Raw genomic sequence first — 23,351 nt, 5'->3', positions numbered from 1 at the left:
CCCCCCCGGCTGATCTGGGAATGGGGTTTGGGGTGGGGGGGACAGGATGGCGCGTCCCTTTGGATAGTGCGGTTAGGGCTGGGCTTGAGGGAGAACGCTCATGTCCAAAAATGGTAACATTCATTCCCTTTTTTAAACTTAAAAGGGGGGTAGTTTATAGAGCCGACTGAAGTTTTTTTTTTTCAGCCAAAGGCATCCTGTATTAGCTCACTCAGGAATCCCAGGCCCTGAAACGGAGCCCTTTTACTCACTTCGTCAGACAGGCAGAGGTAATCTAAAACACACACAATGGGATTCCTCAAAGCAGGATGACCTGGGCCACGGTGCCCAAGGCCTATGCAAGGCTGGGCCCTATACAGCGACATCGGTCATCGGTCATCTAATCGGACATGGAAAGGTCCCCTGACTTCGAACTGACTTCTTTGTAATGTGCCAGTTGCTTAAACTCCCCCTCTTCCTGTCATCTTCCTAGTAAGAGCTGAGGACTGGGGGAGCTGCAGACAGTCCCCCACTCACTTGGCTAATTTCCTGGGACTATGGGTGCTGTGGGTGGAATGAAAAGTGAGTGGGTAATTTGGAGATCCCTATGGGGCACCACACAGAAGGCTCTTTAATAATTTCAGGGTGAAGCCTTCTTGCGAATGGATTTTAAATTAGAAGTGAGGTTAGGATGGTGGATTGGGGTCTTCCTTGGGGTTTAGAAGCAAAAGAGAAATCCCTGCTTAGGGAGCACCTGCTTTGGGCCTAGGAGGGGCAGGAGTAACAGAGCTGCCCAGGAACTAGGCCCCAGGAACTGCCCAGGAAAAGGACTGTGAGACCAAGTTCCTGGGGGACAGACACTGAGCACCGGCCTGAACATAGTATTTAATATTTCTGAATGAATGAATATATTAAATGCAGTTGGGGAGAATATAGATTCCCAGGGCTCTGACCTGGGTGGCAGTGGGTGTGCCCCAGGCCTTTGGGCAGCCAGGTAGGAAGAGGTGGTCTGGGAAATTGGGTTATCCTGGAGGCAAACTCAACAGTGCCAAGAGCTGGCATTTGCTGATATGTGCCAGGCACTCACAAAGATGAGGAAACCAGGGCCAGAGAGGGGAAGTAACTAGCTCCAAGTCCAGACTGGTGTTTGGTGGGACTGGGGTGCAGCCATATTTGGGACTGGCAGCTTCCCCTCACTTTTCCCTCCTTGGCAAGGGAGGCAGGAAAGCTGGGCCTGGCAGCCAGAGCCAGAGCCAGAGCATCTCGGAACCAGGAGAGCGGACACGTGCTTTGGGCGGGGTTGATGAAGGGGCCACACAGAAGGAGCTCTGGGCCTGACTCGGAAGATTCAGATCCACATTTTTTTTGTTTCCTGTTAATTCTCTAGATTATCTTTCGTGGGCCTTAGTGTGCAGAATTTCTGGCCTGCCTGGTTCTCAGCAGGTTGATATTAAGGAGGTAGTATTACAGGTGAGGGATAAGACTTAAGGTAAACGTGTTGCTTTTGACACTCTTTCTACTGACTGGGAGGCAGGGTTTGTGTGGGACCAGAGTCCACAAGTGGACAGAGGCTGATGGTTCCAGAGGAGGCAGGGAGTGAGTGTGAGGAGGGGAAGAGGAGGACACAGTGTAAAGGGATACAAAGGTCACCTGGTAGAAGGCAGAAGGCCCTCTTTTTAGCTTTGGTGCAGCCATGGCGATTTGTGAGACTTTGGGCAAGTCTTTCCATTTCATTGAGCTTTTATTATTAGATCATTCAGCAAATACTTTGTGAGCACTCATTCTGGGCCAGACACAGTTCCAGGTATTAGGGATGGGGCACTGAGCAAGACAGACTAAGCTCCCATTCTTGTGGCACTTTCATTAGGTTTCCTCCTCTGTAAATGGGATGCATTTCTGCCCACGGAGCCCTCAGGACTCTTCTGGGGAATCAGGTTAAATGACGCATTGAGAAATGCTTCCTTGGTGAAAGTATGGCCTGATGTGGATGCAGGGAGAAGTCTGTGCAGGCAGGAGGCATGACTCAAGAAGCTGCACTGGCTTGGCCGAGGCTTGTCCCTCTTTCAAAGAATGCTTTGGTGCGGAGTTCATGGGCTGGTCGCCATGCCTCCAGACACAAAATGCAGTTATCTTCCAGATAGAGCACGTGGATTAGAGGCACTCCTCTCCTTTTCCAGCTTTCATAATCTTCCTGGTCTTTGAGGCTGGGCTCTGAAGTTGCTTTTCCTAGGAGTTGCTGTTATTTTCAGGGTGACTGCGGCCCCCAGTTTTCTCCCTTATGTAATTTTGCTCATGTTCTTAGGTGTATGTGTGTACCCAGTGTAGGTCAAGCTGGAGAGAGCATCAACTTGGAGTAGGATCCTGGCTCTATAATTTTCAGGCTTGTGACCTTGGGCAAGTTCCTCTACAAGTCTCCAATTCCCTACTTATAAAAAAGAGCTAATACCCACCTTGCTGGCTTGATGAGAACAGATATGTAAATGGTAGCTTCTGCTGTTAAATTTTATTTTCTCTCTTCCTTCTCAAGTCCTGGAGATTCTGGTTTAATGTGTGTTTCTACAGGTGCCAGCCTGCGGCCTTTTACGTGTAGGAACTTAATCAATACTTGTTGAGCTAATGGATGTTGAAACAGAGAGGCAGCGTTGGCAGGTGAAAAGAGGTGGTTGTGAATAAGGCCCACATCCCCATTCAGCAGACAGGTGAGGATAGGTCACAGGAAGAGGGGACATGTTGTTTGCACTTCCTTCTGGACAGCTAGGCTGTTGCAGGAGCTAGCCAAGGCCACCAGTCAAGGTGGAGGACTACAGAGAGAGGAGGATCTGCTGTAAAAGAGTTTACCTGGGGAGAGATGGGACATCCAAAACCAGGGTGATGCCTTGTAGAAATAAAACCAGAAAGAGGAGAGGATTGGCTGTCCTCCCCATTCTTAGGCCCCTCCCTGTTCTGCACTCCTTGCAGCTTCACCCCATGCAGTGTCCGTGGAGGCAGGGACCCAGCCTGTCCTGTTCTCTGCTGAATTCCTAGTGCTGAGCACAGGGGCAGGCCTGCTGTAGGTGGCCTGATCTAGGACTGTCTCTGAAAAATGGAATAAATGGCATCATGCGTGGCTCCCAACTTCAGGCTTGGGGGCGGGGAAGGCAATGAAATGCTTTATGTTCAGATAACCACCTATCCTGGGGGCTGTCCCAGACTCTGCAGATAAATGTGTGCTGGGTGCACCGTGAGTCCAAATCTTGGTGCCCCTGTTGACTGTTGAGATCTTGGCAAGTCAGCTTACCTGCTGTGTGCCTGACGATATCAATGGGGAAATGGGGATAATAATAGTTCTTGCCTGATAGAGTTGTGTGGAGGTTTAAATGAAGCAATGTATATAGGGATTTAGCACAGCACCTAGCATATAGTGAGTGCTCAGTAAATGTTATTTGGAGGAACCGGAATTTCTATGGTCTTTACCCAATAGGCTTTGAGATAAGCCATAGTATATAAACCCATCTTTGCAGGAGCCAAGGTTGTTTAGGGGTGTACAGGAGTTGTGTTGTCCTTGATGTCTGACCTTAACCTCTGTGATTGCTCAATCTCTTCACCTGTGGAATAAGGTAGCCTTCCTTGCCTACCGTACTCCCTGGGTATGGGGATGAAGGGTGGATGTTAAAGTACTTAAAAAACAAACAACCCCACCATGTCAGCTTATATAGGGAAAATGGCCACACGGTAGGAATTCCCTGTAAGTGATTTAACTCTGGATGTCTTCAGGCTGAGGCATTCCTTTTTTTTTTTTTTTTTTTTTTGAGACGGAGTCTCGCTTTGTCCGCCCAGGCTGGAGTGCAGGGCCGCGATCTTGGCTCATTGCTACCTCCATTTCCCAGGTTCAAGCAATTCCCTGGCCTCAGCCTCCCTAGTAGCTGGGATTACAGGCACGCACTACCACGCCTGGCTAATTTTTGTATTTTTAGTAGAGATGGGGTTTCTCCATGTTGGCCAGGCTGGTCTTGATCTCCTGACCTCATGATCCGCCAGCCTTAGACTCCCATAGTGCTGGGATTACAGGCATGAGCCATCGCCCCCGGCCCGGGCTGAGGCATTCTTTGGGCCCTACCCATCCCTCCCAGCAGTGAACCCAGCCCTGCTTTATCTGAGCATCTGATGTGTCTCCTTCTCCAAACCTTGCCCCATTGGTTGGCGAAGTGATTGACAAAGCTTGAGGAGAGGTGGACTGGGGAATAGGGCTGCAGAGGCCAGCTGGCCTCAGACCAGGCACGTGGGGGCTGCTTCTGGCTGCCACCCAGGCTGCGGTAAGACAGGCAGGTGTGAGGAGGCCTGGTGAGCCCTGAGAACCAGATTTTCCAGTTTTGAGAAATGGTGGTACTCCAAGGGGCTGCTGAAGTCGCCGGACACTGGAGTTTGGTTTGGAGGAGAATGAGGCTAGCAGCTCCTGTAAGATGCATGGCTACCACCTTCTCAAGAGGAAGAGGAGGAACCTCCCTCCCTTCAGTCTGACTTCTGGGGAGGTGCTGCAGGCTCTGCAGGCTGTGTTGGACTTGGACACCCCTTTTCGTCTGCTCGAGGAAGGCCTGGGGCTGGGCACCTGGCTGGGGCCATAAACCATCAGTCTGGCTCAAAGACTTGTCATACAAGACCTGGGGGCCTGGAGCCAGGGTGGGGCAGCTGGAGCCTGAGATGTGGCCTAGTCACAGATGTGCTATGGTGGGTCTCTGGGAAAGAGCCCAGCCCTTAATAGGGTGAGAATATGGATGGTTCCTCCTCATGGAGGCAATCAGTAGATGTTCATTAAACCCCTGTTAGGTATCAGATGCTCTGCTTGCTGTGTGGAGTGTGGAAATGATGGTTTAGGTAGATAGGGAACCAGAAAGATGCAGAATTGCAACAGGCTCTGCCAATAATGGCCATTGGCAGGAGCTTGTGGAATAGGATCTGCACTCAAAGGAAGGCGGTTCTGCTGGGAGCCTTACCTTTCTCTGGCATTTCAGCTGCATGTATGTGTGCGTGCGTATGTGTGCGTGTGTGTGTGATGTAGAACAGAGGTGCGGAGAGGGGAGATGCCTGAAAGGGCAGAGCAGAGCAACAGTGACTATCCTTGCTGGGGAACACCCCCTCCCATTACTCTCCCTTATCATTCTTCTATTATAGTTTTAAATTTGTGTTTTATAGAGATGGGGGTTTCGCTATGTTGCCCAGGCTGATCTTGAACTCTTGGCCCCCAGTCGTCCTCCTGCCTCAGCCTCCCAAAGTGCTGGGATTATAGGCGTGAGCCACTATGCCTAGCTTCATTGTTCTTTTCCATTTGTTTTGCCCCTCCCAGAGCTGACCTCTCACCTTTCTGCGAGAGGTGGCCAGGCCTTCTGGACAGGTCACAGACCAGACTCTCAAGGCCACACCTCTGTACAGATTGTTGGGATCATCCCAGCCAGTTAATCCCACCTGAGCTGCCTCCATGTGTAACCCACCTATGGTTTTCCTGGGCTTGGTATGGAGCCAAAGCGCACCTTCTCCACCAGCCCTGCTTTTATGCCCTCTTTAGAGTACACAGAGAGGTGTTGGTAGGCCATGTCTCTGCAAGAGGGGCCTGTGGGTTGGGCTGAGTTACTCACCATGGACACTGATGGGGTCCTGGAACCCGTCAACTGAGTTGGTTTGGGCAGTTCTAGTCTGCACCTCCCCGGAGAGGTCACGGCAGAGAGGCCGGGGCAGAGGAAACCCGCTGAGCCTGCTTACTTAGTTCTGGCAGATGGGTCAGCCCCCACTGCACTCATGATTCAGTTTAGCCCAGGGTTCTGGCTCCATCTCCCGTGGTGCCAGTGCAGGTGGCCTCCTAAGTACTGTTTGGCCAAACCTGGCTCTGACTGAGGCAAGGAGCCTTAGGAGTGGTGGGGACAGGAGATATAGTAAACCAGGGCTCAGAGCCACCCCGGAAACCCTCCTTCCTCCTTCTTCATGCATGACCAAGGTTTCTGTATTCATCCATTCTCACGCTTCTAATAAAGACATACCCAAGACTGGGTAATTTATAAAGCAAAGAGGTTTCATTGACTCACGGTTCAGCATGGCTGTGGAGGCCTCAGGAAATTTAAAATCATGGCGGAAGGGGAAGCAAACATGTCCTTCTTTACATGGCTGCAGGATGGAGAAGTGCAGAGCGAAGGTGGGGAAAAGCCCCTTATAAAACCATTGTATCTTGTGAGAACTCACTATCATGAGAACAGCATGTGGGTAACCACCCCCATGATTCAATTACCTCCCACCGGGTCCCTCCCGTGACACATGGGGATTATGGGAGCTACAGTTGAAGATGAGGTTTGGGTGGGAACACAGCCAAACCATACCTGTTTCCCACCTATCCCCAGGCTGGGCATCAAGTCGAGGCTCCCAGGAATCCATCCTTCTCAGCAGATGGGGGGAAACTCATGGAGAGGGTTGCTCAGGCTCTCCCTTCCCTGCCTTTCTTGCTTTCCCTCCTTTCATGTCATCCCAGGGGGTTATCTGGCAGGTGAGTGTGGTTATCTGGGCATGGTGAGTCTGGTCTAGTGATGGGCAGGCCCCAAAGCTGTGTGTGGCAACATTCATGACCCCAACTGGCCCCTTCTGCATGCACCATTCTGCCATGAAGTTAACAAAATTCCTTTTCTCATAATAATTCTAGTGGCTCCCCTTTTTGAGCACATGGTAATTATCAGCAACTGTCCTAAGGACTCTATATGCATGAGCGCATCTAACCCTGTGAGATGGATCCTCCTGTTATCCCATTTTGCAGATGAGAGAGCTGGCTCGGAGAAGCTGCAGAACTCCTCCAGGCCCACACAACCAGCAAGTGGTGGAGCTGGGATCTGAAGCCAGGCAGTCGGGCTCCAGCATTTGCACTTCTTCTCAACTTTGCTCTGCTGCTTATACAACGAATGCTTGCGTGGGTAGAACACTTAGCCCAAGACAAATATATACAAGCAAAACCCTGGTGATGGAAATGTTCTGGAATTGGATAGTAGTGGTGGTTTCACAGCCTTACAAATATACCTGAAACCAATGGATTGTACGTTTTAAAATGGTGACTTTTATGCCATGGAATTTTATCTCAATTTTTAAAAACCTAAGAAATTATTAACTAATATAACGAAGAAAATGACAATTGCTTGTCATCCCACCTCCAGAGGTAAACAAGCAGGATTTCTGATGGCTTCTGCCATCCTTGTCCCTCTTCCCTTGTTTGTATGTCCCCTCCTCTGTCATGCCCAGTGTTCAGAGCTGGGGTCCAGGTTCATGATGAGTGAGAGGAGCCTGGAAGAGGAAGACAAGGGTGGGAGCTTTTGTAGAAAGCGGGATGTGGCTCTTTCCTTGGAAACTGACCAGAGTAGATCATAGATATGCACAGGCAAACAGAAGACTGGGTGGAGTGGGGAGAGGGTGGCCTTCATTTTCCAAGTCTCAGTCCAAGGGGAAAATTCCTTCCCAATCTCTGTCTATAAATCCTGTTGGCCTGGGATTGCTTCTCTCCATGTGCTCTCCCCAGGGTTGGCAGGGTGGGAGTCCACGTGAGGCAGCTTTCCTTAGGGTTGTAGGCAGGGGAAGGGGAGGGCAGGGTCAGGCTGCCCCCCAAAGAAGGCAGCTGTACCACTCTTGGAGGTTGCCTAGCAATCGTGGGGAAAGGTGACCTGGCCCACTACAGAGGTGGGAGGAGAATAAAAGACAGCCGAGGATGGAAATCGGGCGTACATTGCAGAGGATGCTGTTCCCCTGGAAACTGCCTCCTTGGTCCTTGGCTACAGCAGGGGTGGGGATCTGTTCTCCATTAAGAGGGAGTGGAGTCTTCCCTAGGCCTGTCACCCACAGGGCAGGGCTGGGGGACCTAGGGAAACCCTTCTTGCACATGAAGTGTATGTCAGACACGTATGTCAGTGGCTGCATTTAACGTTGACAACAGCCTTGTAAGATATGTGGGATGATGACACTTCATAGATGAAGATCCTGAGCTTCGAGATAGAGAACAACACACTCACAGCCACACAGGGAGAGAGGCCTGGAAATGAAGGTGCTGGTACCCTTCACCCTTAAAGGGAACCATTCATTTTGGTTCAAAACATTTCACAAGCCCAAGGTACTCGGAGGTAAATGTAAACACTGACCACCTCCTGGGGAGGGAAGAGAAGATGAGGGAAGGCTGGAAAGGTGTGTTACCTGTTTTATATCAACCAACCAACCAGCCAGCCAGTATTTATTAACAATGTCTTGGTTTTCCAAATAAGCACAAAGCCTAATAGTTCACACTGATTAAAGGCTGAATGGTTTGGATTACCTCCACCTGTCAAACAACTCTTTGGGGAAGGGACTGTTAGTTTTCTTGGTACAGACAGGGAAATGGAAGCCCAGAGAGGTTAAGTAACTTGCCCAAGATTAGGCAGATTGACCTCTGAACTCAGCTCTTAACCAGAAGTACAGACACACTCTTTGCTATTAGGAGTTTATGTTTGAATTGGGAGGCAAGGCTTATATAAAATTGAAATAAGAGAACAACTCATTGTGGCACATTTTTAACATTTATGCTTCCATGTGTGGCTTTCTCTCCAGTAATCACGGTGAACAAACTTGTGAGGTCTTATCCCCATTTTACATGCAGGGAAAGTAAGGCTCAGAAAGGTTAAGCGACTTTACCCGGCTTTCTGTAGCCTGGAAGTAGAGTTGGTTTTCAATCCAGGTCTTTGACAGGAGGGTCTGTGAGGGTTAAGGGGATGGACATAGGCCTCAGTGAAGGTACTTTTCTTGGTTTTGAAAGTAGTGAAGGATGCAAGTTGTATTTCTCTGTGTTTTTCAGTTGAAGCAGTAACTGTCAGGAATAGACTAAAGTCCCCTGAACTTGGAGGCCTCCCCAATCCCACGTTCCTGGTGGCCGCTTCTGGTGCTGACCCCAGCTTTTGGGAGCTAGCTTCCCCTGCTTTAAGATTCAGCACCACCCTCCCCTTCTCTCTTGTTTTGGTTCCTTCAGTTTCACCTGTTCTGTCTGTCCTTCCCTTTAGAGAGTCTCTTCCTTTGTGGTCACCACGGGAACCAAACAGGCTTTGAACCAGGCAGCTGAGGCTCAGGTTTATTTTGATTTTAAAAGTCTGTGCATGTGAAACCTGTAACGTTTCAGGTTCTTGTTTAAGCCTTGAGACAATTTAGAAAATTGATGAGGGAGTGGGGGACTTAGGTTGGCTTTTGGCACTGCAGGGCTGGGGAGTTTTTGTGCCAGGTCAGAGAACAGCACCAAGTGGGGGGCAGTGCCATTTCCTGACCCCCAGCTTTGAACTTTCCAGGCCTAAATCAGAGGCCCCAAATGTTCACCTCGAGGTGGAAGAGCAGCTGGCTGGGGGAAGGGAGGCTCCTCCCTGTTACCTTGTTTTTCCTGTGTCTTGGTGGTGGGTGATGGTGGAGCTGGTTGGGAGCGTGGTCACAAGGCCTGTGATTGAGGCCAGGCCAGGGCTTGTAGGGGAGCATTTTTATGGGCCTGAAGATTTATTTTTTAAAAGCCATCTGCAAAGCTGATTATAATTGATGGGAGTGAGACAGCATCTGAGCTCTATTTTCAAATCATCTGTAGGTGAAATGACAGGAGGGGAGGCAACTTCAAGGTGGGTGGGCTCCTTTAGGCCGGTCCCCTAATGGAACTTGGCTTTCCAGGCTGGAAGAGGCACCAAGGCTTGCATGTGGGTGGGAGGGGATTGTTAAAATCAGACTCTATCTTTTCTCCTTATGTCTGATGTGGAGATGTCCAATGCATAACAGCCTGTGGTTTGGGGATAGGGAAGAGGAGCTTTTAATTATTCTGAGTCAAGTCTCGACACCCCCAATATGAGGGCTTGGTCCAGGAAAAGGAGGGCAGCCTCCACCGAAGCCCTCTGTCTTGACACTTGTGTCTGTCGGGTCTGTGAGCATGGGGTGTCTGTCAGCGTTTGGCTGCATGTGTCTCTCTGGCTCCAAGAAGCCCCTCTGTTGTTTTTGGCCACGTCCTTGACCTTGGCAGAGGAGTGGCTCCTTTTTAAACGCCACAGACATCCTCCAGATAATAGATAATGGCGCTTTCCAGTCAGTTCCCGATATTTTGTAAGGGCCTTTCTTTCCAGGAACCCAAAGTGCTTTTCCAGACTCAGCCCTGGGAGCTGGGAGATGCAGGAGGTGGCTTATGAATTGTGTTTTCCTGGAGGCAGGGAAATGGGGCCAGACCCCTGGTTTCCTGTCCTTCATTTCGGATACTGGTGGCTGGGGCTGCATGGAGGTGTCTTTGCATGCATGAAGCCCTGAGGCCTCTTATTAGAAATCTGCATATTTTCCCAACTTTAGCTCCAAATGAAGCTTTGCTTTGTAGCTTTCTCTCTTTCCTCTCTTTCTTTTCTTATATTTAGAGGTTCATTGTATGTAGTTTTTTTTAAGGAATACCACATTGGGGGCTCAGTTATATAGTGGGTCCATGTGCCACCCCCTCATTGAGGCTCCTTGGCACGGGCAAAGAGGCCACAGTAGCACCCAAAGGTGCCTGGCTGGAGGACCCGTACCCGACGCCTTTTCCCCAGAAGCCACTGGTTTGGAAGCAAGCTTACCTTAGGCCCATCTTGCTAGCCCAGGGACTGTTCTGGGAATATGGAGCTGAGCATCTGTGCATCCCCCTGACCCACCCCCAGCATTAGCCAGCCCTGGGACTGTGCTTTGGGCCAGGCACATTTCTAAGTGCTTTCAGATATTAATGTAATCCTCACAATACCCATATGGATGGCTTAGTGGGAGGTAAAGGACATTTGAGGGTATTTGGAAAGACCTGAAAGGTTCAGGTGGTTACAGCAAGTATTTCTAGATTTTCTGATCTTGAAGCCAGTTCACAAAGACCATGTTGGCTTCAGATTTTCATTTTCAGGAAAGAGTACCTTGTCGAGTTGAGGCCCCAGCATTCTCCCTTCCCTCACCGGAGTTAACCGCTGTTCCAAGCTTGGTGTTTTGTTCCTATACATTTCCTATACACTTCTTGCCTATGTAGCTGTCTGTATCTTTGTCCCTGTTTTAAAACTTTGTGTAGATGGGGTCATACCCAGTGCATCACTTTATTCATTGCTCCTTTCGCTCCCACCTCTCCTTTGCCGGGGAACTGTAAAGGTAGACCTGGTGGGAGCTCTGCCATCCCTGTTTTGTGGCTGAGACTGCTGAGTTCCAAAGCACTTGCCCAAGTCACACAGCTCCTTGTAGGTGGCAGGTGGGACTGAACCCAGCTTCCTGCCTCTGCGGTGGCGTTCGTATGTTACACCTGCCGCCCTGCACCCCGCCAGAGTTCAAAGACTTGCTGATGTTTGATGAGGGAGGGCAGGAGACGTCAGTCTCAGTGTCTTACTCTCTTCCCACCCACGCATGTGTGTGGCATCCGGTGTCCATACCTATGGGTCCCTGGTCCCTTGCTTGCTGCCCTCTTTTCCTGGGCTTGAGATTCAAGTTCTTAGGGACCTATGTCACGTTGCCATTTTTTTCACCTCCCAGGGTAATAGTTGTGCTTTTATTACTTCTTGATAAAGCAAATATGTCATGACGAAAAGCTATAGTGAATTTGGGAATGCTTCTAAATGAATTTATATTTTATGGCTCACAGCAGCCTCTTGCGCCATTTGGAAGCTGGTTGTGCTCTGCAAGACAAGAGACTGTGCTCTGGATACGAGGCTTGGGCTGCATGTAGAGTTTTGGAAGAGGCCAGATGTGGGGAGCCACGATGAGCCCCACTCTGCCAGGCCCGTTCCTGGACTCCGAGGACAGCAAGTGGGGTCCCGGTTGAGTGGCCCTTGTCCTTGCCTGATTTCCCTGCTCTTGCCTTCTTATCTTCTGGCTCTCGGCCACTCAGCCGTTGCCTTGCCCAGTTAGTGCCTGAGCTAGGAGAGTCAGAAAGGACAGATGTATGGCAGCCTGCCTGCCTTCATCACACTTTCTTGGGGCACTGTTGTGAAACTCCTCTCTAAAGACATTTAGAGGATTCTCTGGGATGTCACTGATCTGTGACCGATCTGAGGCTCCTTCGATGATCAAAGGTGGATTTATGGAGTCTCCTGGGGTCCCCCAGTAACTGACTCTCAGGAGCATCCTGATCAGCTCATCCTAGCCCCCCAAAGAGCAGGTAAGCAAGAATCAAGCTTGCACATACTAGGTATTCATCGAGTATCCAGTGTTGATGAACGGTGGTGGTGAGGGCCTTTAGACAGGAGTGTGGCAGCTGTAGTCCCTCAGGAGACAACTGACAGATGCTGAGGGTCTGGGAGCCGGTGGTCTGAGTCACCAAGGACCACCCCAGAGATGAAGTTGATCCCTGGGGCCAGGGTAGAGGCCCAGTTGGCTCCTCGGGACTCAGAGATGTGTCCTGGAATCAGAAGGAGGCCAGGGGCCAGGGAAGCTGGCCTTGTCATTGGGATGGGGTCACAGCCTAGGATGACCTCAGCCCCTGCCATGCTGCTCAGCACCCCTCTCTGAGCTGGTGCCTCCAATGGCAGGCAGGTTGGAGCTGGCACAGACCTCCCAGCTCCCTACCAGTCAGCCCAGCTGCGTTTTTATCTTTGGCTAGCTGCCCATCAGATTCCAAGGTGCTGGCCATACTGACATGTCCCTCTGTACCCTGCCCCTTCCTCTCTGGAGGGTGGGGTTATTGCATTTGGCTGGGACCTGCCTCAGAAAATCACAGGGAATTTCTGGTCCTTTTGTGTGGGTTTGTGGACCTTAAAGGAATAAAACATGGGTCTTGGTTTTCCTTCTCCTTCCAGTCCCTCCACTGAGGGTTCTCTCTGGAGTGTTGGACGTCAGCAGCCCACTGCCTTTAGCCATAGTATCCCAAGGGGTGTGGATCTAGATAACTGTGGGGCCTCTAGCTTCCCAGCATGTGGGGTTCAGCAAAACTTTCACCTGCCTCCTGCTACCTTTCTGTTGGAACTTTGGGAGTAGCATTTGGGAGTGGGGATAAATGTGAAAAGACTGTCTTCTTTGATTTATTAGGCCAGAGAGCTGCTTGGCAGAAACCTATCTTGTCCCCCAGGAACAGAAAGAGTGGTCGTGTGTTAGGTACCAGGACCTCAGGAGACCTGAGGTCTTGTCCTAGTGCTGCCTGTGGCCACTTTGTGATGCTGGATAAGCCACACCCGAAACCACCTATAAACCGAGAAATTGGATGGTAGGATGGTGGTGAGGCTCTGTTCTTAAGGCTGTACTTGGATTATCATATGCAGATGATCTCTAAGGGTCTGGGGTGATGCCAACATTCTGTGTTTCTGCCCTCTTGGGGGACACTCTGCAGAGTCAAGCACTTCTTTTTTTAAAAACAAAATTGGTTATGTTTTTATTTTTTGAGAAAGGTCTCGCTCTGTCACCCAGGCTGGAGTGCAGTGACATGATCTTAGCCTCTACCTCCTGGGCTCAAGTGAGTCTCCCACCTCAGTCTCCCAAGTAGCTGGGCCCACAGGAGTGTGTCATCATGCCCGGATAATTTTATTTTTTTGTAGGGACAGGGTCTTGCTGTGTGACCCAGGCTGGTCTCTAACTTCTGGGCTTAAACAATCTCCTGCCTCCCAAAGTACTGGGATTACAGGCATGAGCCACCATACTTATCTGAGTCAGGCACTTCTAAAGGTGACCTTGCAGTTGACTCCTGGGCTTCGTAGCCTGGCCCTGAAGTTGACTATGCTGTGAACACAGCTTCTTTAGGAGCCCTCTGTGTCTCAGCTTTGAGGAATTTGTTCTCACCCTCTAGGGAGGGCGCAAGTGGGGCCAGGTGAATGTGCTTTCTTTATAGATAGACCCAGAAGCTAGTGCTCTTTGTGTCCTGGGCTCTGCATTCACTCTGTCTCTGGAAATACCTGCTTAGGGTGTGGTCCTGATTGGGAGGCTAGGTGCCTGGGGGAGGTGAGAGTCAGGGAGGCACTCTCCCTTGTTTGGTGTTGGTGAAGGGTACCTTAGCTCTGCCTTCTAGCCTGGGTGCTCCAGGTGTGTCTGGGGATGCTGGAGGTGGCTCAGGAGAACTGCAAGGTGGACTGATCATAATTGGTCCTTTGTGTAGGCTTGGCTGACCCACAGGCCTGGTGTGAGGAGGCTGCTTGCTTCTGGGCTCAGTGGGTCTGAAACACTGGCTGGAGCCAGGGAGCAAGGCTTTCAGTCTGGAATCTGCCCAAGGGACTGGTGTCAATAGGTAGCCTTGTCTTCCACTTGTTTATTTCCAGAGCCTAGCTCTGGCCCTTCTCTCCTTTGCAGCAGTTTGAGAAATCAATAGAATGCCCAAGCCAGAAGGGACCTGCACTGTCACCTACCCCTCTTCTCCCTCAGATAAAGGGATGTGGTCCATAGTGGTAATCTGATTTGTCCAAGGACACTCTGCCATGAGTTCATTCCTTGTGGGGCTAGCTTTGGTAAGGATTCTTTATTCTGGGTATACGTAAGCCATCTTCTGAAGTCATCCTTGCAGGTGGGCTCCAGAACACCTGCAGATAGATGCACATGGGGCAGGCCTCTGTATTCTGAAGGCAAATGAATCTGCTGGGGTTCTGGCTAGTGTGTGGGTGGTCAATTTCAGATGAATTTCACACATGCAGGCAGCTGTACCCTGCCAAGTTGGAGGTAGTGATCCACATGCGGGCCCTTACACTCTGATGTTCCTGAGACTGGCTCCTGCGTTTGCAGTTGAGGGAATGGAGAAATGAGCCTGCAGGACAGAGGCAGCCTGTTGGCTGTAGTGAACTTGGTATTAATAGCCAGCACTTATTACCGCGTGTCCAGCACTGTGCTAAGTCCATTACGTGCATTATACCAAGGAATCATCATAGTCGCCCTATGAGGAAAAGGTACTGTGACATTTTTAGTCCCACTTTACAGAAGGAACTGAGGCTTAGAGAGATGAAATATTTTCTCCCAACTCACAGCTTTTAGTGGGGCAGCTGGGCTTTGATTTCAGGGCTGCCTGGCCAGAGCGCACACTGCTAACCACTGTCCTAGTTGCTTCCTCTCTGCTGGGTCATTCCTTCTGGTGGTGAGCACCAGCTGTCAGCCCTGGCTGGAGAAGGGAGGCTCCTCATGAGAGATGGAGCTGAGTCTCCACCCTCCCGGGCCCCATACACTTCTCTCCTGACCCGTGCATTCCTGTGCACCAGGAAAGTGGCCCGTCTCTGGTCATGGAGACTGAAGTCCCAGCGCTGTATTGAGCAGTGGAGGTGGGGGTGGCTCAGGGTCAGGTGGAGGCTTTACGGAAAAGTCATAATGGTAGAGTGGAGGGTACCTGAATCCTGTTTTTTGAGGGAAAGTTGCCTTTAAGTTGGAGGGATGCTGTTGGCTTCCTGCAGCTCCTTGCTGCCTTTCGATGATGCCCCTGTGCATGGGAGCCTTCAAGTGTAGGTGGAATAGGCAGGGTTGGAAAGGCTCCCTGCTCCCCATAGTCCAGGAGAGGCAGTACTGGAGCCCCTTATTTGCTGTTCATCTTTGGTAGGTCAGCATAACCTTTATGTTACAAATGCCAATAGATGTTTAATTCCTGGGGTGGGATAAGGTAGCAAGCAATTTAGAATTTAATAAAATTACGAATTCATAAGGAGGTGATTCTTATTTCTCTCTTTATCCATGATGCATGTTAGTTGCATGAATAAATGAATGAATTTTTTTTCTTTTTTATTATACTTTAAGTTCTAGGGTACATGTGCACAACGTGCAGGTTTGTTACATATGTATGCATGTGTCATGTTGGTGTGCTGCACCCGTTAACTCGTCATTTACATTAGGTATATCTCCTAATGCTATCCCTCTCCCCTCCCCCCTCCCCACGACAGGCCCCGGTGTGTGATGTTCCTCTTCCTGTGTCCAAGTGTTCTCATTGAAATGAATGAATTTTTAAAAACTTATTATGGAAAATTCACACACAGGAGTAGAGAGAATAGTATAGTGATTTCCTGTGTACCCATTACTCAGTTTCAGCAGTTAACAACAGAATTGCCTGTAATATTTAACCATCTGGGCTGTTTTATTGGCACTGAGATTAGTGTGCTAGTGTGAACTGCAAGGAACTTCTCAAGTGAGAAGGGACGCGGAGAAGAAATGATACATAGTATGAATGAAACCTCATCTTTGTGGTGCTGCCATACTAGGCAAGTCGCAGGTGCTCCCCTGAGGGTTTGAACTAACTGCTCTGGATAACTGGCCAGTTGGTGTTGGGTTCCAGCCCCAAGTGGGAGGAAAGTTTCTGAAGGGTGAATTCAGCTGGGTATGTGAGCTTCTCAAACACACATTGGGGCGGAGGCACTGCAGCCAGCCCCAGTTCATCTACTCAACTCATGTTTACTGTGGATCATCTTTTTTTAAAGTTGACATTTCAAACATAAGAAAAAGCATTGAGAATAATAAAAATGAATATCTACCTGCTTGCCACCCAGACTTAACAAACATAAAGCAGACATTCTTTGCAGGTGAGGGGCAGATGCACGGTCTCTGTCTCCAAGGAGGCCCGTGGGTGAGAGACCCAGGGACGGGCAATTTCCTTGTCATATACAAAGATATCACATCAGGTATAGGAATGGAGTTCCAAGGAAGGCTCCAGCCCGTCCTGGAGGAGACAGGTAGGACTTCTTGGAGGAGGTGATCATGTGAGCTAAAAATCAAATCTGGAATATGTGAGTCAGGCCAAGCTGGTGTGGGGGCAGGGTCAGGGGGAGGTAGGCCTGCAAAGAGTGTGACCAAAGGCAAGAAAAAGGGAATGCAAAGTTCTGAGGAGGGAGGGGCAGGAGGCAAGTGAGGAGTTGGCTGGATGCAGCTGGAGTGAAAGATATTTGGGGGTGGGCAACAGTGAGGACTGGTGAGTCGGTGAGAGATAAGCTCTGGGCATCTTCGAGGCAGTAGCAGGCACCAGGCTTGTCCTGAGACCTGCTCAGTGCATGGCTGTCTGAATTCGACTCCATACGTTGAGAAGATTATAGACCAATATAATCCCATGCAGAAAAACCCACACAGCGGGTGCAGAAGGGCGGAAACCGTATCGGGACTATTTGATTGATCTGGGGTGTTTAGAGCAGGCTCCAGGCTGTCATTTGAAAGGGGATGTATTGGGTTGACCCAATGGGGAGAAGTAGGACTTGGTGAGAATTGTGTGGAGATGGAATCTAGCTCAGAATAGAATTTCTGACAGCCTTCCAGAGAAGGGATGCATGGTTGGGCGAGAGTTTCATGGTCTTAAATGTGTTGAGGTAGTCTCAGGTTGGAAGCAGGCAGGGCTGGGGTGTGGAGAGAGGAGGACTCTGCATTGCCTGGTCTTCAAGGCCTCTCCTTACTCTGAGTTCTGAGATTTAGGCTGGGGAGGGTGGGTAAGTGACCCGTGGGCACAGGCAAATGGTGCTCCTGGGAAGGCGGCTGTGGAGGAGGTGCTGGCCCGTTGCCATGGGAACCATCACTGCCGTGGGTTTCCAGTTCCAAGGATGCCCTGGAAGGGAATGAGCTCACTCCACCTGCAAGCTGGTGAGTCAGCCCTGCCTCTCCCGCTTGCTCGCCAAGGCTAGGCGGGAATTTGAGCAGTGAACCCTGCCTCTGTCCCCTCCTCAGATCACCCAGGTGCCCGTGCCCTGGATGTGGGGTCTTGTCATAAAAGATGCGGGGCAATAAAGGCAGCTGCCAGTCATTCTGGCGTCACTGGGGATCCTGACTCGGGGAAGCTACTAGCCTAGTTGGCTAAACCTTGGCCATGTGCAGAGGGTGAGCTATTCTCTCTGCTGGCCACTCAGCTGATGTGGGCTGCACACCAGCCACAGCTGTACTGGGCCAGGGCTTGTGGTCCAGGGGGTAGATGGGTGCAGAGGGCAAGCTTTCAGGGTGCCTTGTGAAGGAGAAGTATAGGCTGGGTGGGTGTGAAGGCCTGTCGTTCGGGCATGGGGGTAGTTTCTGGAGGTGGCTGAGGAATGCTTCCTGTGGGGAGTGGCTTCTGATCCGGTGCTGGAGGGATGAGGAGCAACTAGTTTGCCCACCAAGTCCTAGGCATCTGAGGCCAGGGTCATGGCCCCTGGCTCCTCCTTCTGTGCCCCTTCCCAAGTGCCCAGTTGTGAGGGAGTGATCAGAACATGTCAGGGGTATTGCAAGAATCTCAAACAGTTGTGACTTGAATGTACAAGCCATTTTATCCAAGACCCTGTGAAATCCATGGCACCACCCACTGGGGGCTGGTCCCTCAGGACCACATAGGGCCTATAGCCCGCCCCTGTACCCCCGCGCCCTGCGCCTCGCACCCCGTGCCCCATGCGGCATCCTGTGAGATGCATCAGAACACCCAGGGGAACGCTGCATTTCTAGCCTCTGCCCGCCTTACTTGCTTCACCCACATGGGCCTCTGTTTCCATTTGAGAAGATAAATAAGTTAGGGGAGAAAAATGACCATCTTAGACCCTTTCTCCTAAACACAACAATTTATATTTTTAGAAACCTATTTTATTTTAGTCTTCATGCCTGCATTATTCTGATAGCAGTAATCATAGTGTATATAAAATTTCGCTCTGCTTTTTTATTTCCCCACTTGGCATTTTATCAAAAACACTTTTTCTTATATAGCCACACAGCCTTCATGTTCCTTCCCTGGAGAAACTGAGATCCAAGTATAGATTTGTTTCATAAATACATGTTTATTTGTACTTTCCTGCCTCTTTCCAAAAAGCATTTGAGTTGGATATATTAAAAGGCTCGTGTATAACAGTTTTTTTTGTTGTTGTTGTTATTTTGTTTTAGAGACCGGGTCTCACTCTGTTACCCAGGCTGGCATGCAGTGGTGCTATCATAGCTCACTGCAGCCTCAAACTCCTGGGCTCAAGGGATCCTCCCACCTAAGCCTCCTCTGAGTAGCTGGGACTACAGGTGCATGCCACCATGCCTGGCTAATTTTTACATTCTTATGCAGGGTCTTGCTATGTTGACCAGGCTGATCTCGAACTCCTGGTCTCAAGAAGTCATCTGACCTTGGCCTTCCAAAGTGCCAGGATTACAATGTGAGCCACCACACCCCCTTCCTTCAGAAGCTTTTGTTGTTTATTTATTTATTTATTTATTTATTTATTTATTTATTTTATTTATTTGAGACGGGAGTCTTGCGCTCTGCTCGCCCGGCTGGAGTGCAGTGGACCGGATCTCAGCTCCGCAGCTGCCGGCTCCCGCGGTTCACTGGCCATTCTTTCCTGCACTCAGGCCTCGCCGGAAGTAGCTTGGGAACTACAGTGCGCCCGCACTCGCGGCTCTAGTTTGATTTTTAGTTAGGACGGGGGGTTTCACCATGTTAGCCAGGATGTCTCGATCTCCTGATCCTCGCGTTCCGCCTCGTTCGGCCTCCAAACGGCTTGGAGTTACAGGCTTAGCCACATGGCCCGGCCTATTCATTTATTTTTTATAGAGATGAGATAGGGTCTTGTCAAGTCGCCAGGACTGCTCTCAAATTCCTGGCCTTCAGTGATCCTCCCTGCTTCACTTCCCAAAATGTGGGGTTCCAGGTGTGAGCCACTGTGCCTGGGCCAGAGTTTTAAATTAAAGTTAGAAGATCCAGAGCTATGTCATAGTGGCGGTGAGACAATTGTTAAGAGAACAACATTAAAAGAGGTTAGTTTTTAAGAAATTTTAATGTAATTCCGCCAGCTTTATTGAGGTATAATTTAAAATTTTAAATTATATATATTTCAGTTATGCAACGTGATGATTTGATAGACATGTACACTGTGACATGATTACCACAATCAAGTTAATTAACACATCCATCACCTCACACAGTTGTCATTGTTTGTATGTGTATGTATGTGATGACACTAAGATCTGCTGTCTTAGCAAATTTCAAATAAACAATATACAACCAACCCTTGAACATCACAGGTTTGAACTGTGCAGGTTCACTTACAAGCAGATTTTTTTTCGTAAAAGTTATACCGAGTGTGCCTGCCTCTCCTGCCTCCTCTTCCTCCTCTTCTGCCTCTTCTGCCTCTGCCACCCCTGAGACAGCAGTAGCTGTCCTCCTCCTCCTTCTCCTCCTCCTCAGCCTACGCAGTGTGAAGACAACCAGGATGAAGACCTTCATGATGATCCACTTGCACTTCATGAATAGCAAATATAGTTTCTCTTCCTTATGATTTTCTTAATAACATTTTTTTTCCTGTAGCTTACTTTATTGTAAGAATACAGTATATAACATACAACATGGATGTCGATGTGTTTTTAATCAAATGTTCGTACTATAGGTAAGGCCTCTGGTCAACACTAGGCTATAACAGTTCAGTTTTTTGGGAGTCAGTTATACGTGGATTTTCTGCTGCATGATGGGAGTGTGAGGGTTGTTGCCTCTTACCCACATGTTCTAGGGGCTCAACTGTAGTATTATTAGCAATAGTAACTATCCTGATGGAAGGTTTGTACCCTTTGACCAACATCTCCCCATTTCTCTCAACCCCCCCAGCTCTAGGAACCACCATTCTACTCTCTGCTTCTGAGTTTGATTTTTTTAGATTCCTTATACAAGTTAGATTATGCAGTATTTGCTATGTCTGGCTTATTTTGCCTAGCCTAATATTAAAAAAGATTAGTTTTTGTAAGTCAGCACAGACCCTGGTTCTGAGCTTCCTGGCAGCCAAAGCAAAAGGAGAACTTGGAAGTATCAAAATGTTTATTTCTTAGTAGAAGAAAGTATACCAGTTCACAAGAAAGGGGCACTTTTGTAAGTACTAAAACTGAGTTTTACCATTTTAGGAGAGTGGTGCAGTAAACAGTGTTGTCAGTATTAGTTTCATGGAACACACAGAAACTTTTTTGTATACTTGTTTCTTAAATCAGCTCCCACTGAAAGCCACAGGTATGGTGTTAAATCACACTTGTAGGAAGGCATTTCTGTGGGGAGCTGAGGCAATGAACTCGAGCTCCACTCTTTCCAGAGGTTTAACCTCAGAGAGGCACAAGTCCTTTGAGATACCCTTGAGCACTTCTTGGAGACTCTCTCGTGGCAGTTGTTTGACAAGAGCTGGAGAACAGGCTGTGTGGACTCCTGGTTCGGAATTCAGAGGTTTTCTGAGGTCTTGACAGAAAAGAGAGCTATTAGGTTGGTGCAAAAGTGATCGCGGTTTTTGCAATTAAAAGTAATGGGAATTTTGCACCAACCTGAATATTTGCTTTGGGTGCTAAGCACGTGAAGGGCAAAGCTGCTATTTTATTATGAAAATGAGAGCCTGACCCACTCTCCCTTTCCAGAAGGATGGCTGTCGAGGTCAAAGTTGTCTTCTAGAAGCAGTTTGGGATCTGCCCACAGAACTGGGATGAGGCCCTTCAGGAAGGGAACAGTGTGGTCAGTCGGGGCTGGGCCTGGGTAAGTCCCCCTTACCAGCTGCCTCACGCTCGGCTGCTGACATGTCCTCTACTCATAATTCTCCCATTATTGGACACTTTCGTGGTTTCCAGTTTTGGCCTATCATAGATAATGCCTCTATAAATATTCCTTTCATGTGGACGTTTTCCTGCATTTTTGGATAATATCCAGAAGCTGGGTTTTTTGACCATACTTGGAGAGGATCATTTCTGAGTCCTTTTCCATGTGAATCAATTGCTTTGAAAAGACTGACCAGCTTAATATGCCACCTGTTGTTTTCTTAATTGAAAAGGAAAGTAATATTTATTGTGGAAAATTTGGAAACTACAGCAAAGTACAAAGAAGAAAATAAGAATTAGGAGAAATTCTACCACCCTGAGAGCACAGAAGTGTGTGGCCTGGTGCACACACCTGGTTCACTGCTGCAGTGAACTCGTCTCTTGGCAGGCAGGGGATTGAGCCTGGGACAGTCCCCTGCTAGTAGTCTGTCTAGGTGGATGGGCCACCTGATTTTCCTCTGCCCCAAACGGTCTTATCAGCCACTAATTTGTCTGCCTCTGAGCATATATTTCTAAGGTTTTGAAGGACCTGTTAACCTATTAATCTATTAATCATAGAAAATGGTTTAGAAAAGTTTTAAATGTCTAAATGTTTGGGAGGAAATGTTAAATTATCAGTGACTGGCTTCTTAGCAGATTTCTCAACAGCTACCACCTGCCAGGCTTGAGACCCAAGTGGTCGGGACCCCGGGCTGATGCGCTTCGGTGCGAGAAGTGGTGGAATCGCCTGGGAAAATGTTTGCCAGATCTGACCCCGACCACGTTCCTCAAGTTCCTATCTGGCTCTGAGGCTTGTCTGGAGAGCCACGGTGTTTGGTAAAATGGAAGGGAAGTGGGAGCGATCATAAATGAGAACCTAAACCTGCCGTCTCTCACTTCCCTCTCTTCACTTCCCTGAACCAGACATTCTCTGGGCCAGGTAGACATGCCCTTCTTCTCCCCAGTTGTTAGGAGGAAACTTTCAGGGCGGGGAGGCCTTTCCCATGCTGGCCAGATGCCTTGCTGAACTCTTGACCAAGGCACTGGTTGTGGGCTGAGGGTTACTGACCCCCGCAACCCACAGAGTTGCTTCTGTTACTGGGTAACTCCACCATCACTCAAGCGGTTACATGTCAGACTGAATTTCCCAGAATATGGGGCAGGAAGAAGACGGTCCATTCATGGAATTACTTGACCTCAAATAGAGAGTGAGGCTTCAGTCCTTAGGAACTGTAATGACTGACCAAAGAGTTCCCAGGTGGCTTTAAATGCCAGAATGGGCACGGCGGGTATGCTGGGCACTGTCATTGTTCAGCATATAGGAACTAATGCACAGAAGGCCCGCTCTCCTGCCACTCTAGTGGCTTCATTGTGTTGGGTGGGATCTGGGCAGGGACCACAGCTGGAAGTCACAAGGGGTCTCTTGGGGGAAGAGGAGATGAAAGCCTAAATGATGGCATCTTATCCAAACCCCTCTTACCATGCATGGAACTCTCAGACAGATGCTGTTAGAGATGTGCCTTGAAAATAGATGCTTGATGTCTTTAGAGCTGTGTATCCTCCAGCCAGCCCATCTGACACACAGTTGCAAACAGCTTTCAGTTTTCCAATTTCCAGAGGCTGTGGATGATTAGAACTTTGGAACCATGGGATTCACCAGAGAGAATCTTGGTTTGGGGATGTTTTCTTGGGGCAGAGAAGGGGGAAGCCACTGGAATGTCTCAGTTGCTGTTTGTGTTGTTTGGGTGAAGAGCTCCCTTTTGGGATCTCGTGATGCCTCCAGCTTGTGGCCATGTGGATGGGCTGGGATTGATTTGTTCTGTCTGGCTTGTTAGACACTCGACCCGCCTTGTCTCTCCCCACCCAGAAAACCATAATGAACTCTAAAGGCTGGTCCAATTAAGATTCATGGTAATTGGGGGAGAGAGAGGGGGACTTGAGGAGACAAGAGTGACTTGTGCTTTGGTCTGTGAAGGAGAGGTTCCTTTGCGATGAGGATT

At 49.2% G+C, this 23,351-nt stretch overlaps 1 protein-coding gene across 1 annotated transcript in view; it reads left to right on the top strand.

Annotated features, from left to right (window-relative positions):
* Positions 1-193: 193 nt before the first annotated feature.
* ACTN1 (actinin alpha 1) overlaps positions 194-23,351 on the top strand; it is a 107,036-nt gene continuing 83,878 nt past the window's right edge. Inside the window, exon 1 of the mRNA XM_017878615.1 lies at positions 194-269. The gene's annotated coding sequence lies outside the window, so the exon portion shown is untranslated. The remainder of the gene's footprint in view (positions 270-23,351) is intronic.

This window comes from Rhinopithecus bieti, unplaced genomic scaffold (assembly GCF_001698545.2).
Source record: "Rhinopithecus bieti isolate Rb0 unplaced genomic scaffold, ASM169854v2 scaffold_11252, whole genome shotgun sequence".
NCBI classification, from domain to species: Eukaryota; Metazoa; Chordata; class Mammalia; order Primates; family Cercopithecidae; genus Rhinopithecus; species Rhinopithecus bieti.
This window is presented reverse-complemented; position numbering and strand designations above follow the sequence as displayed.